General features: G+C 33.8%; 1 protein-coding gene across 2 annotated transcripts in view; it reads left to right on the top strand.

Moving 5' to 3' along the window:
* Window positions 1–604: 604 nt before the first annotated feature.
* The window catches only part of LOC111514183 (serine/threonine-protein phosphatase 2A regulatory subunit B'' subunit delta), a 372132-nt gene continuing 361996 nt past the window's right edge, over window positions 605–10740 (top strand). For both annotated transcript variants that reach the window (XM_074185478.1, XM_074185479.1), the window contains exon 1: window positions 605–840. The gene's annotated coding sequence lies outside the window, so the exon portion shown is untranslated. The remainder of the gene's footprint in view (window positions 841–10740) is intronic.

The following is a 10740-nucleotide window of genomic DNA, read 5'->3' as shown; positions in this document are numbered from 1 at the left end:
CAACAGAAATTCATCATAGATAAGAGGTGTTTCCTGGCGTTCAATCGTATTCGAGCGTGTATTCAAAAACGATTTGTAGTGGTATCATTAGAATCTGATTTGTGCAAGTAATAATTTTACAGCTTCATTTCGTACATCCTTACAACATATTTGATAAAAATTTTCAGTACTTCATAAACTATAACGATCAAAATAATGCAAAAATTGACAACTGATGTAACATAACGTCAAATTCCGTTTCAAAACCAATCTCACGCTAGTTTTGAATCATCATGAATATGTTTCAAATCATAGTTGATATGACGTGATAGTTTCAACGCCAGAATGAGTGTATTTGAATCACAGACGAATACGTTTTGAATACATGAGCGCCAAACGCCCTGGACTAATGACATATTTAGTGTGGCCTGACATCTAGCAGAGGGAAGCAAAACGGAGCTATTCAAGTGAATAGAAGCAAGGCGAAGTTCCTATTCGAAATACAATGGATTTATAGAATTCTGGCTGGCAGTTAACCTGTATGTATTTTTCCCAGATGTCACTGTCCTACTGAAATCGAACCATATCAGATGGCGTTAAGTATATTAGTTCATCTCGCTCTGTTTACCCAGTCTTTCTTTTTGTTCAACACTTCTTCATTCGGGTCGAATGACGAGTAAAAGGTATGTGCCTTCAATTTAGAAAACTGCTGTCAATAATTTGATTTAGTGTCAAAAACTATCTTTTTGGGCATGAATTAAAGCGCGATCGTGAAATGATCCAAATTCAAAGACGTGTTTCGGAGTGTTTTCAGTGATTAACTCACCGATTTGGATATAATTTCATTCAGGACTTAATAAGGTGAGAAATGGCTTTGTTTATTTTTCAGATTACATTCAATTTATTCTCTCGAGTAAGTAAATATTTGCTTATCTCAAATGACACTGGGAGATGTTTGTTGTATGCCTAATTTGGTTTTTCTTCAGTTTTTCAATACATTTCAGAGTATGCAGTCTTTATTCAGAGTAAAGAGGCTGAGATTTCTAAAAATAATTTGCAGTGTTCACAGTTTTGAAAGCATGTTCTTTTTTTACGCTGTTGATTTTGTTAGATTTCAAGCTGCCAAAGGACTCGGCAAAGTCCATTTTCCTCAATAAAATCACCTTTCAAAATATTTCCAAGAACTATGAATACATTTTACCAAATTTAAAGTAAATAAATACTTAGAATATCCTATAAACATCGTTCACCTTTATTTTGTAATCGAGCACGTACTTATTGTATTGTAATCCTTCTATGTATAATTATCTAGTGAATCTGTTTAAAAAAAAATCTTCAAACGAATTCCATCCCTCTAGGAAGACAAAATCAATTATTTAAATCATTTATCAAATCACCAATCAATGGAATAGTTTCTTGTGTATTGGGTTCCACTAGTATGTATCACCATCGAAAGTAAACACAAAATTGTAGATTAACCCTTAATTAGATAGGTCGAAAATTTAACTTTAAAACGAAACTATGAGTCCCGGGGACTCACATTTTAAAATTGGCTAAAAAAAATATTATTCTTGATGATATCATAAACTACTATTTTTTTGTTACAATATAAGTATTTTCGTTAAATAAAACGACAATTATATAAAAAAAAACTTTATTCTAATAACCGAAACACTGCATTTACTAAAATAGGAACATAAAGTGTATGCTTATTGTTATATCAAATAAAAAAATGTAAGATAACAAAAACCTCATTATATTCTATAAAAAATAAACATATAATATACTAAAAAACTCAAAAAAAATATTAGTTTTGGTAACATATATCACAAGAAAAATCGTGCATATGCTGAACATGTAAAAAAAAATTATTCTCTTTATACGCAATTATTGCAAATTTTTTTTTGCGCATGACAAACAAATGGGTTTAAAACATTTACAGCAAAGGTATGCTGTTTTTGTTCTTTTTTTATAATGACATAAGGTACAATATTGTCTTTGGTCTCTTGGAAGTTTCTCAATTCTTGGGTCAACTTCTTCTGGTACTTCTATGCCTATGATACTTGATATTGAGGTTCGTAGCTGGCGAGGAATCTTTGTGTTGTATAGGCGACTTCTAAGATTATTTTCATTAAGATTAGCAGCCAATGCTTTTAAAAAATTAAGTCTGGATAACTTATTAGCCCTTTTATGGCTTTGGTGCAGTATATAGGCATTTAGACCAGCCATATCTAAAATTCTAAAAAATATAGCCATGGGCCAACGTGTAGTTCTGCGGCTACAGCTGTAAATCGAACACTTCTGGTCAATAGAATCTACACCTCCTTTTGTATTGTTGTAATCTTCTATAATGATGGGTTTACCAGTATTGGGGCCAATTTCATTACTATGGTGCATATAAGAATAAAGAACCACCGCTTTATTTTTCTTTGGGACGTAACTTACTAAGGTACAATCATTTGTAAATCCAAATAATGCAGTGCCAACATCTCTATTTTTATTGGGAAGGAACTCTTTAGGAATTATGGCTTTATTCTTTTTTAGAGTCCCAATTGTAGTTAGTTTCCGTTCTCGTAGGGAAGTAAGTAGCTCCATTGAAGAGTACCAGTTGTCTGTTGTTACATTGCGGTTTGAGTTGAAGATAGGCCTACAAAGCCGCAAAACCGCTTGGGTGGGAATAGACTTTCTTATGTCTTCTGGAAGTGACTTGCTTGCATCAGAACCTTTTCCAGTATACAAATAGGTATTACAAATGTAATGAGTCCTAGAATCTGCTAAGCATTGCATTTTGAGGCCATATTTGGCGGGTTTGCTAGGCATATACATTTTAAATTTGCATCTACCTCTAAATGCAATAAGCATTTCATCAACTGTCGCATTGGCGCCAATACTATAGCACTTTTGAGAATTTTCATTGAATAAATCCAAGACTTCAGAAATAGCGCATCCTGGATCTACAATTTTGCGTGCTTCTCGGTTCTCAAAATCATCAAATCGTAATGCGACCAGTAATGCACAGAATCTTTTGATTGACATAGAGGCTCTAAAGATTTCACGCCCAGTTCCATCTGTAGCAAATAGTGAAAGTATACTTTCGCGATTAGACTTGAACACTGCACTATAGAAAAGAAGGGAAAAAAGGGCCTTCAGCTCAATAATATTGCATTCTCTAAAATTGTACTCCCCAACATGTATTGATCTTATTTTTTCAAGTTTTTTGTTAGTCCATTTTAGAACAATATCCATCATACCTAGATCAAAAATGTGTTGAAAAGACTCCAATGGGCTAAATGGATTTTCTTGAGCAACGGCGGGTTTATTACAAGGAAGACGAATTATATTATGCGCTAAAGTTCTAATATTTCGTGTTGGAGGTTTGGAAGACCACTTGAACCTGTTCTTACCATAATAATAAGTATTCGATGGTGTTTCGATGATTGAAGTATCGGGCTCCTCTAATTCTGGATCTGAATCATTGGACATTTCTGATTCTGTTTGATGTTCACTTTCAGTATAATCACCATCATCAACATCTGATAGCAGCTCTTCTAGTACATGTTCTTGTGGCTGAGTACCAGCATCATCCTCATTTTCGTCCAAAGCTTCCAACTCCCTTAGCCAGGTACTAACGACGGTTTCGCCAGGTAAATTTGCCATTTTTTGCCTAAAAACAAAATATTTATGTAAATATAATCGTACCGTAACAATACACTATGAGTCCCACGGACTCACCTCCGGATGGTACGTACCGTAAATAATTTTTCGAAGGAGCATCCGTCCGGCGGTCGATTCGGGATCTGACTGCAGGAAGGTTCTGTAACGCACGGCGGATTTGGCGCAAAACAGTGGGGGTCACGAGCGATTAAAATTTCAGTATGAGTCCCCGGGACTCAGGTGTCTAAGTAAGGGTTAACACGATGTAAGAAATTGTAAATCTAAGAGGAGCACTTTTCCTAATCACCAAAAATGCCATACTCTTGCCAATACTTGCAATACTCTTGCAAACGCACGCCAAGAATTATTGCATTTCTGGTAATTGGGAAAAGTGCTTGTTTTGGATTTATTCTACGCCTGATTCCTGGTAATTGGGAAAAGTGCTCGTTTTGGATCTATTCTACGCCAGAGGTTCCAGTTTTACCTTTCATTAGATATTATAGCTCATAAAACACTGAAATGGCTATGCGTCTAATGTATGAAGTTAGTTTCAGATTTTGAAATTTTTCTAAAAATATATCATAGATACCTATTCACTTTTTTTTCAGTCAACAGATTTATTTCCAAATGGTTTTTGGTTTTGAAAAGTACGTGTTTGTTGATTTATAATAAATACGATCAGAAATAACCATTCTGAAAAGACGTGCCTACCATTCTATAAAATACCATTCAATTAGATTTCAGTTGTAAACCGATTGATGGCAAAAATGATAATAAGATGAACAACCCAACTGAATTACTTTCATATAAATCGGTCCAGTAGGTAGTTAAAAACGTCAAGAATAATTCATACACTATTCTCAGAAACTTCAAGGCTGACATTCAACAGAACGTTCTTTAGTAAGGATGACTGATCATAGCTGGACCAAAATAATAATTGAACAAACTACTAAAGACATAATTTTACTGATAATTTGAAAATATTCTTTTTACCTGAAATATTTGGTAGTCATCAAAAACATTTTTTTATCGAAAGTTTTCCACGCTTTAGTAATATTGAAATTAAATTTCAGTATTTTAAATGATAGTATTATGATTGTGTTTACCGCAATTGGTATTAGTGGGAGGGTCAGTTTTTTTTTGCAGGGATGCCGACAGGTCGCAGATATTTTCAATGGGTTGGAAGGTTATAAAATATTTTTTTCTTGTATTATCTTGAAAAGATGTCGGTCGCAATATACATCAACTAATAATGTATCCCTGCAATCCATGCCTTGATTTTAATGAAAATATTAAAAAGAATTCAACCTATGCAGAAATTCACTTATTTGCTTCAGATTATGAATGAAATGAGCCGAACAATATATACTCTAGGTAGGTAGAGAAGATACAATTTTGAAAAGTACGTGTTTGCTGATTTATAATAAATAAGTTCAGAAGTAACTATTCTAAAAAGACGTACTTTCCATACATTTTTGCTGAATCTCAATTCTTTATAAATTGTGTTAGTAATATTAACAGTGATATTAACAAAATATGTTTATCAACAATCAAGCATTCAAGCTATATCAAAAATGATGTGAAGTTGTACTCATTGTATATATTTCAAGTGAATCCTAAATAATATATTCAGTAATTATAGTTTGCACAAATCGCAAGTACTGCTCATTGAGTTTTTCAGAAAAATTCAACTTTGTTCAAACAAACGAGAAGAAATGAAATGTTTTATAGATACAACTTCTCCAATAACGGAAATACTTTTTGAATACCTTTGAAGATATGTACCTATTTTGATCAAAACTCTGGCTAATGTTTCTGTCGTCAAAAATTCCTATCATATTATTCTTCGGTATTATGAGCAATAGTCAAGTTTAGGAATATCTCTACGTGAGTACTGTGAAACAAAGTCGCTTCCCGCTGTCTGTCCCTATCTATGTATGCTTATATCTTCAAAACTACGCCACGGATTTTGATGCGGGGTTTTTTAATAGATAGAATGATTCGAAACTTTGACGAGGAAAGTTTATATGTATACAGGCTGATTCACGGTGGATGGCACATTAGACGTTTCTGGTGAACCAGACAACGGATCACTTTGAAAATTTAATGGAGGGCATATTCGGACATTCTCTAGCCAACTAAAATATTTTCGACAATGCGGTGTTGCCGCTTCTATTATAAAGCAGCTGCAACTTTGATTTTTCAAATGGAACACTCTGTATATAATATTATTTTTGGAATCTCCAACAATTGCCCGACAACTTTTCTTGATATTTCCCTATACCTATCTGTTACCGTTTTCGAAATAAAAATTAATTTCAATTTTTTTCTTCGAAAATCATGACTTCTAAAAATGCCGATATCTTTTAGTTAAGAAGTACTATGATATCGAAATTTGGTTTGGAGTTAGGTGATACTTGGACACTTCCCACACGTCAGCCTAATCTCCGTTACTTCAATACAGGGTGGTAAAAAAATACAGTTTTTTCGTTTGCTTGAAAAAGTTGCTGAAATTTGATTATTTTAAATGGAACACCCTGTATATTATTGAAAATTCGGAAAGCTGCTGAAATTTGCTTTCTTTCTATGTATATCATACCTATACCTAACTAGTCAAGTTTCGGTATTCGGTATTTGGTAAGCAGGCCTTGATTACTATTTGACAGTAGGGTTGTGACATTCTCCTAATAATATCGACATTTTCGTCACTTTAGAAGTTGCAAATACCTTCAAAACGATGGAACAAAACTATTCAAACGAAGTTCTTATGAATTTGTTTATTATTTTTGGACAGTGTGACAAAATTATCAGCAGAAACATGTAGAAAGTTCAATGAAATGTATCCGAATCTACCGCCAATGAACCTCAAGAAATTTATACGAATTCAGAACAATTTCAATATGTTTGGATAAACATTAAAAAAGCACCAAGAAACTTGAAATTGGAAATATTGATATGAATAATTATAAAAAAGTAAAATAATCATGTGGAATATTTCAAAATATGTTCGAATCGCTGGCCGTTCACTTCCAAGCACTTTAAAATGCGGGTGTTGACTGCTTTCGTGGTGGCAGATCTGATTTCATTGGGATCCAAATCTTCAAATGTTTGGGCAATCCTTTCTAACAATTCATCTCTCGAACGCACGGGTATTTTGTAAACTTTTTCTTTAAACATTCCCCACAAATAAAAATCTAATGGATTAAGATCGGGTGATCTCGCTGGCCAATTCCATGGTCCCAAGCGCCTCATCCACCGATCGTCAAATAGTCTATCCAGTTCTGCGCTCACTTCTCTTGTGCAATGTGCAGGAGCTCCGTCTAGTTGGTACCAACAGTTTCGATAATCTTCGAGTGGCAGATTATCCACGAAACTGTCTACAGTATTCTCCAAAATATTCAGGTAGCTTCTGGATGTTAATGACTCCTCGTATATCACGTACCTCAATTTGTTGTCCATCAACATGCAGAAGACATTAAAACTAAATTTTTCTTGAAATCCGGCTTCTTTTGTGACGTGAGGATTTTCACTGGACCAATAATGACGAATTTTTTCTATTGAAAATCCCTTCTCTCGAAAATTCCGATTCATCAGTCCAAATAATTTTATTTTAAAAAAGTGGATCTTCTTGAAAGCGTGTCAACAACATTTCACAAAATTCTACTCTCTGTTGAGGATCTTGAGGCTTCATTGCTTGAATTTTGGTGAATTTATAATCATGTATTTTATGTCTTCGCAAGATTCTTTGAACCGATGAATATTTTATACCCAAATCTTCTTCAGCACTTCTTATCGATGACTCGGGAAATGCGTGAAAATATGCTAAGACATTAATCTGGTTGTCTTCGAAAGTTACGGGTCGAGGCAAGTTTCTTGGTGCTTTTAAAGTTGATCCAAATGCATTGAAATTGTTCTGAATTCGTATAAATTCCTTGAGGTTCATTGGCGGTAGATTCGGATACATTTCATTGAACTTTCTACATGTTCTGCTGATAATTTTGTCACACTGTCCAAAAATAATAAACAAATTCATAAGAACTTCGTTTGAATAGTTTGGTTCCATCGTTTTGAAGATATTTGCAACTTCTGAAGTGACGAAAATGTCGATATTATTAGGAGAATATCACAACGCTACTGTCAAATAGTAATCATGGCCTGCTTACCAAATACCGAATGGAAATACCATTCTGAAGGGACATTTTCACAAATAAATGTTCCGAAACTTGACTAGTTAGGTATAGGTATGATATACATAGAAAGAAAGCAAATTTCAGCAGCTTTCCGAATTTTCAATAATATACAGGGTGTTCCATTAAAAATAATCAAATTTCAGCAACTTTTTCAAGCAAACGAAAAAACTGTATTTTTTTACCACCCTATATTGAAGTAACGGAGATTAGGCTGACGTGTGGGAAGTGTCCAAGTATCACCTAACTCCAAACCAAATTTCGATATCATAGTACTTCTCAACTAAAAGATATCGGCATTTTTAGAAGTCATGATTTTCGAAGAAAAAAATTGAAATTAATTTTTATTTCGAAAACGGTAACAGATAGGTATAGGGAAATATCAAGAAAAGTTGTCGGGCAATTGTTGGAGATTCCAAAAATAATATTATATACAGAGTGTTCCATTTGAAAAATCATAGTTGCTACTGCTTTCTAATAGAAGCGGCAACACCGCATTGTCGAAAATATTTCAGTTGGCTAGAGAATGTCCGAATATGCCCTCCATTAAATTTTCAAAGTGATCCGTTGTCACCAGAAACGTCTAATGTGCCATCCACCGTGAATCAGCCGGTATATGTTTGAAGGTGGTTGACACTGACAATGGTTCGTGGTGTATTTCATCAGTTCGGACTTCCATTGTCTAATATAATGTAAATTGATTTGATAACCCTCAAAAAAACCAAAAAGATTAACCGAAGATAACAATTTTATTAAACAAAAACTGAAATTACAAAGAAAATAACATACAACAACAACCAAACTAATAAAAATTGAAATATTAAGTAATAAAAGCTGAAAAATTGAAAAATTAAAAATATTATTCGAGTAATCCGAAGACGATTGTGCATACTAACAATCGAAACGTTGTGACTTAACTTGGTTTGAAAATCTTTTATTTTTCAATTTTTTAATTTTTTGTTGATAATACTTTCAATTTTTCAGCTTTTATTATTATTTCAATTTGTAACGCTCGATCACGCTACGTTGTTGGGTAGTCACTGTGACAGCCCAAGAATTCGGCTCCGGCTAACTGAGTGAAGACGGGAGTGGGGGGGAAATATGCAAGTTAAATTTTAATTGTGGGCGCCAGGAAACTAACCCCTTCCAAATGCTTGTCTGAACCCTGTTCCTAAATTACCAAATGAACTTAAGCACATCTGTCACAAAAAAATGACATAATGAACTGAATTATCATCAATAAGAAAAAAAAAATTACATAATGATCTGATTTATCATAAATACTTCACGAAAATATATTATTTTTCAGTATATAAATTCATATCAATAAATAATATCTATGTACATACAATTTGTATTTGGAGTTGAAATATTATTAAGTCACTATCAAATGTGGTAGAAATTAATATAGGTTTCAAGATAATCAAAAGAAACCTTAAATAACCCCAAAATGGAATAGCCGCTAGCTTTGGATCCAGACCAAAAGGCGCGTATCACGTATGTCAAGCATAAAATAAAATCATCAGTATGAAACTAATTTCTACCCCTTGTACAATGTATTGTCTGTACATGAAGGTATTATGGCAAGTGGCGAGAAAAGAAATATTGAAAAAAAAAAACGACCAATCATTCACTGTCTACTTGCGTGGCCGGAAGTGCCAAACTCAGGTTGAAGCCCCTGACTCCACTGAATTCAGAATTCTTCTATAATTTTCCCACTATTGAGTGAACAGCTCTCATTTAGATTCGGCTAACGGATGTTCCAAATGAATGAAAAATGCAGCTTCCGCACTGCCCTATAAAACCCTTCAAGTTTCGGAAGGGTTTTCCAAAAATCCCAATTGGAATTTTATTTCACAATCTTTTGGGCAATGTCTTCATTTTATCCAGTAAATTATCAACCGATAGTATGGTGAATACCAACTGAAGAAAGTTATGAAACGACAACAGGTCGTGAAGTTCTTTTATCCTCCAAAGAGAGAGAAAGGCCAATTTACATCAAATGCTATACTCAAGCAAGCAAAACTAGGCACTGTTTTCACTAAGTGAAGACCCTCGGAAATAATCCTCAAAGAGATGTTTCTATAAACAAATTTTCCAGGCGGGTTTTCTTCGAACCTTCACAAAGCAACCTCAAAAATGGAATCCGTAGGATCATCATATTGAAACGGAATAATATGAATTCCAGCGCATGACCATACGTCATGGACAGGTGTGATGAACCAATTGGCAATCGAATAGAGCTGTTTCAGAATATCAAATCATTTAAATGCATTTTCCAAACTGGAACAATCTACTGAACGATTGGAAAAACAGGGATTAATACTATAGGGAATATTTCCTCTCAGAGACAATTCCGCTAAGATATTCAAAATATGATATGAAATGAAATATCAACATTCCTTCAGGGATACGGTAGTTGATCTTTAATTATGACCTTGACTACTAGGTGTGTTGCAAGTATGAAAATGTATTTTCATAGGGATCGGTTCTACAAAAAAACTTAAAATGTGCAAGATTTCGCCAATAGGATGCCGAAATATACTTAAAAAGAGTTTGAAAGGGATATTTGAAGATTGGAGCACGGTAGTACATCGCACTCCATCTACATTGAAAGTACTTCAATAACAATTGGAAAGGCACTGTCTATCAATTTAATGAAAGTAAACAATAATATTTTGGGAAAGAAAGTTTTTGGCTTTCTACTACTCCATCTGATACAAAAAAAATGGATGAGAGAATCTTCCAAAGAAAGGAAGGATTAATCAATTTGAAAATAAGTAACTCTATACATGGATGTGTAGATCATGCAAAGAAGTAACTTTCAGACACAAACTGAAAGAAAGTCCTCCTGAAACAGCTACTTTCATATAAACATTGAATTACACGAAAGAAAAAATTCTTTCGAAACAAATACTTC

The sequence above is a fragment of the Leptinotarsa decemlineata genome, unplaced genomic scaffold, assembly GCF_025532065.1.
Source record: "Leptinotarsa decemlineata unplaced genomic scaffold, Ldec_3_MD MMD2_tig00026375_RagTag_RagTag, whole genome shotgun sequence".
Lineage (NCBI taxonomy): Eukaryota > Metazoa > Arthropoda > Insecta > Coleoptera > Chrysomelidae > Leptinotarsa > Leptinotarsa decemlineata.
This window is presented reverse-complemented; position numbering and strand designations above follow the sequence as displayed.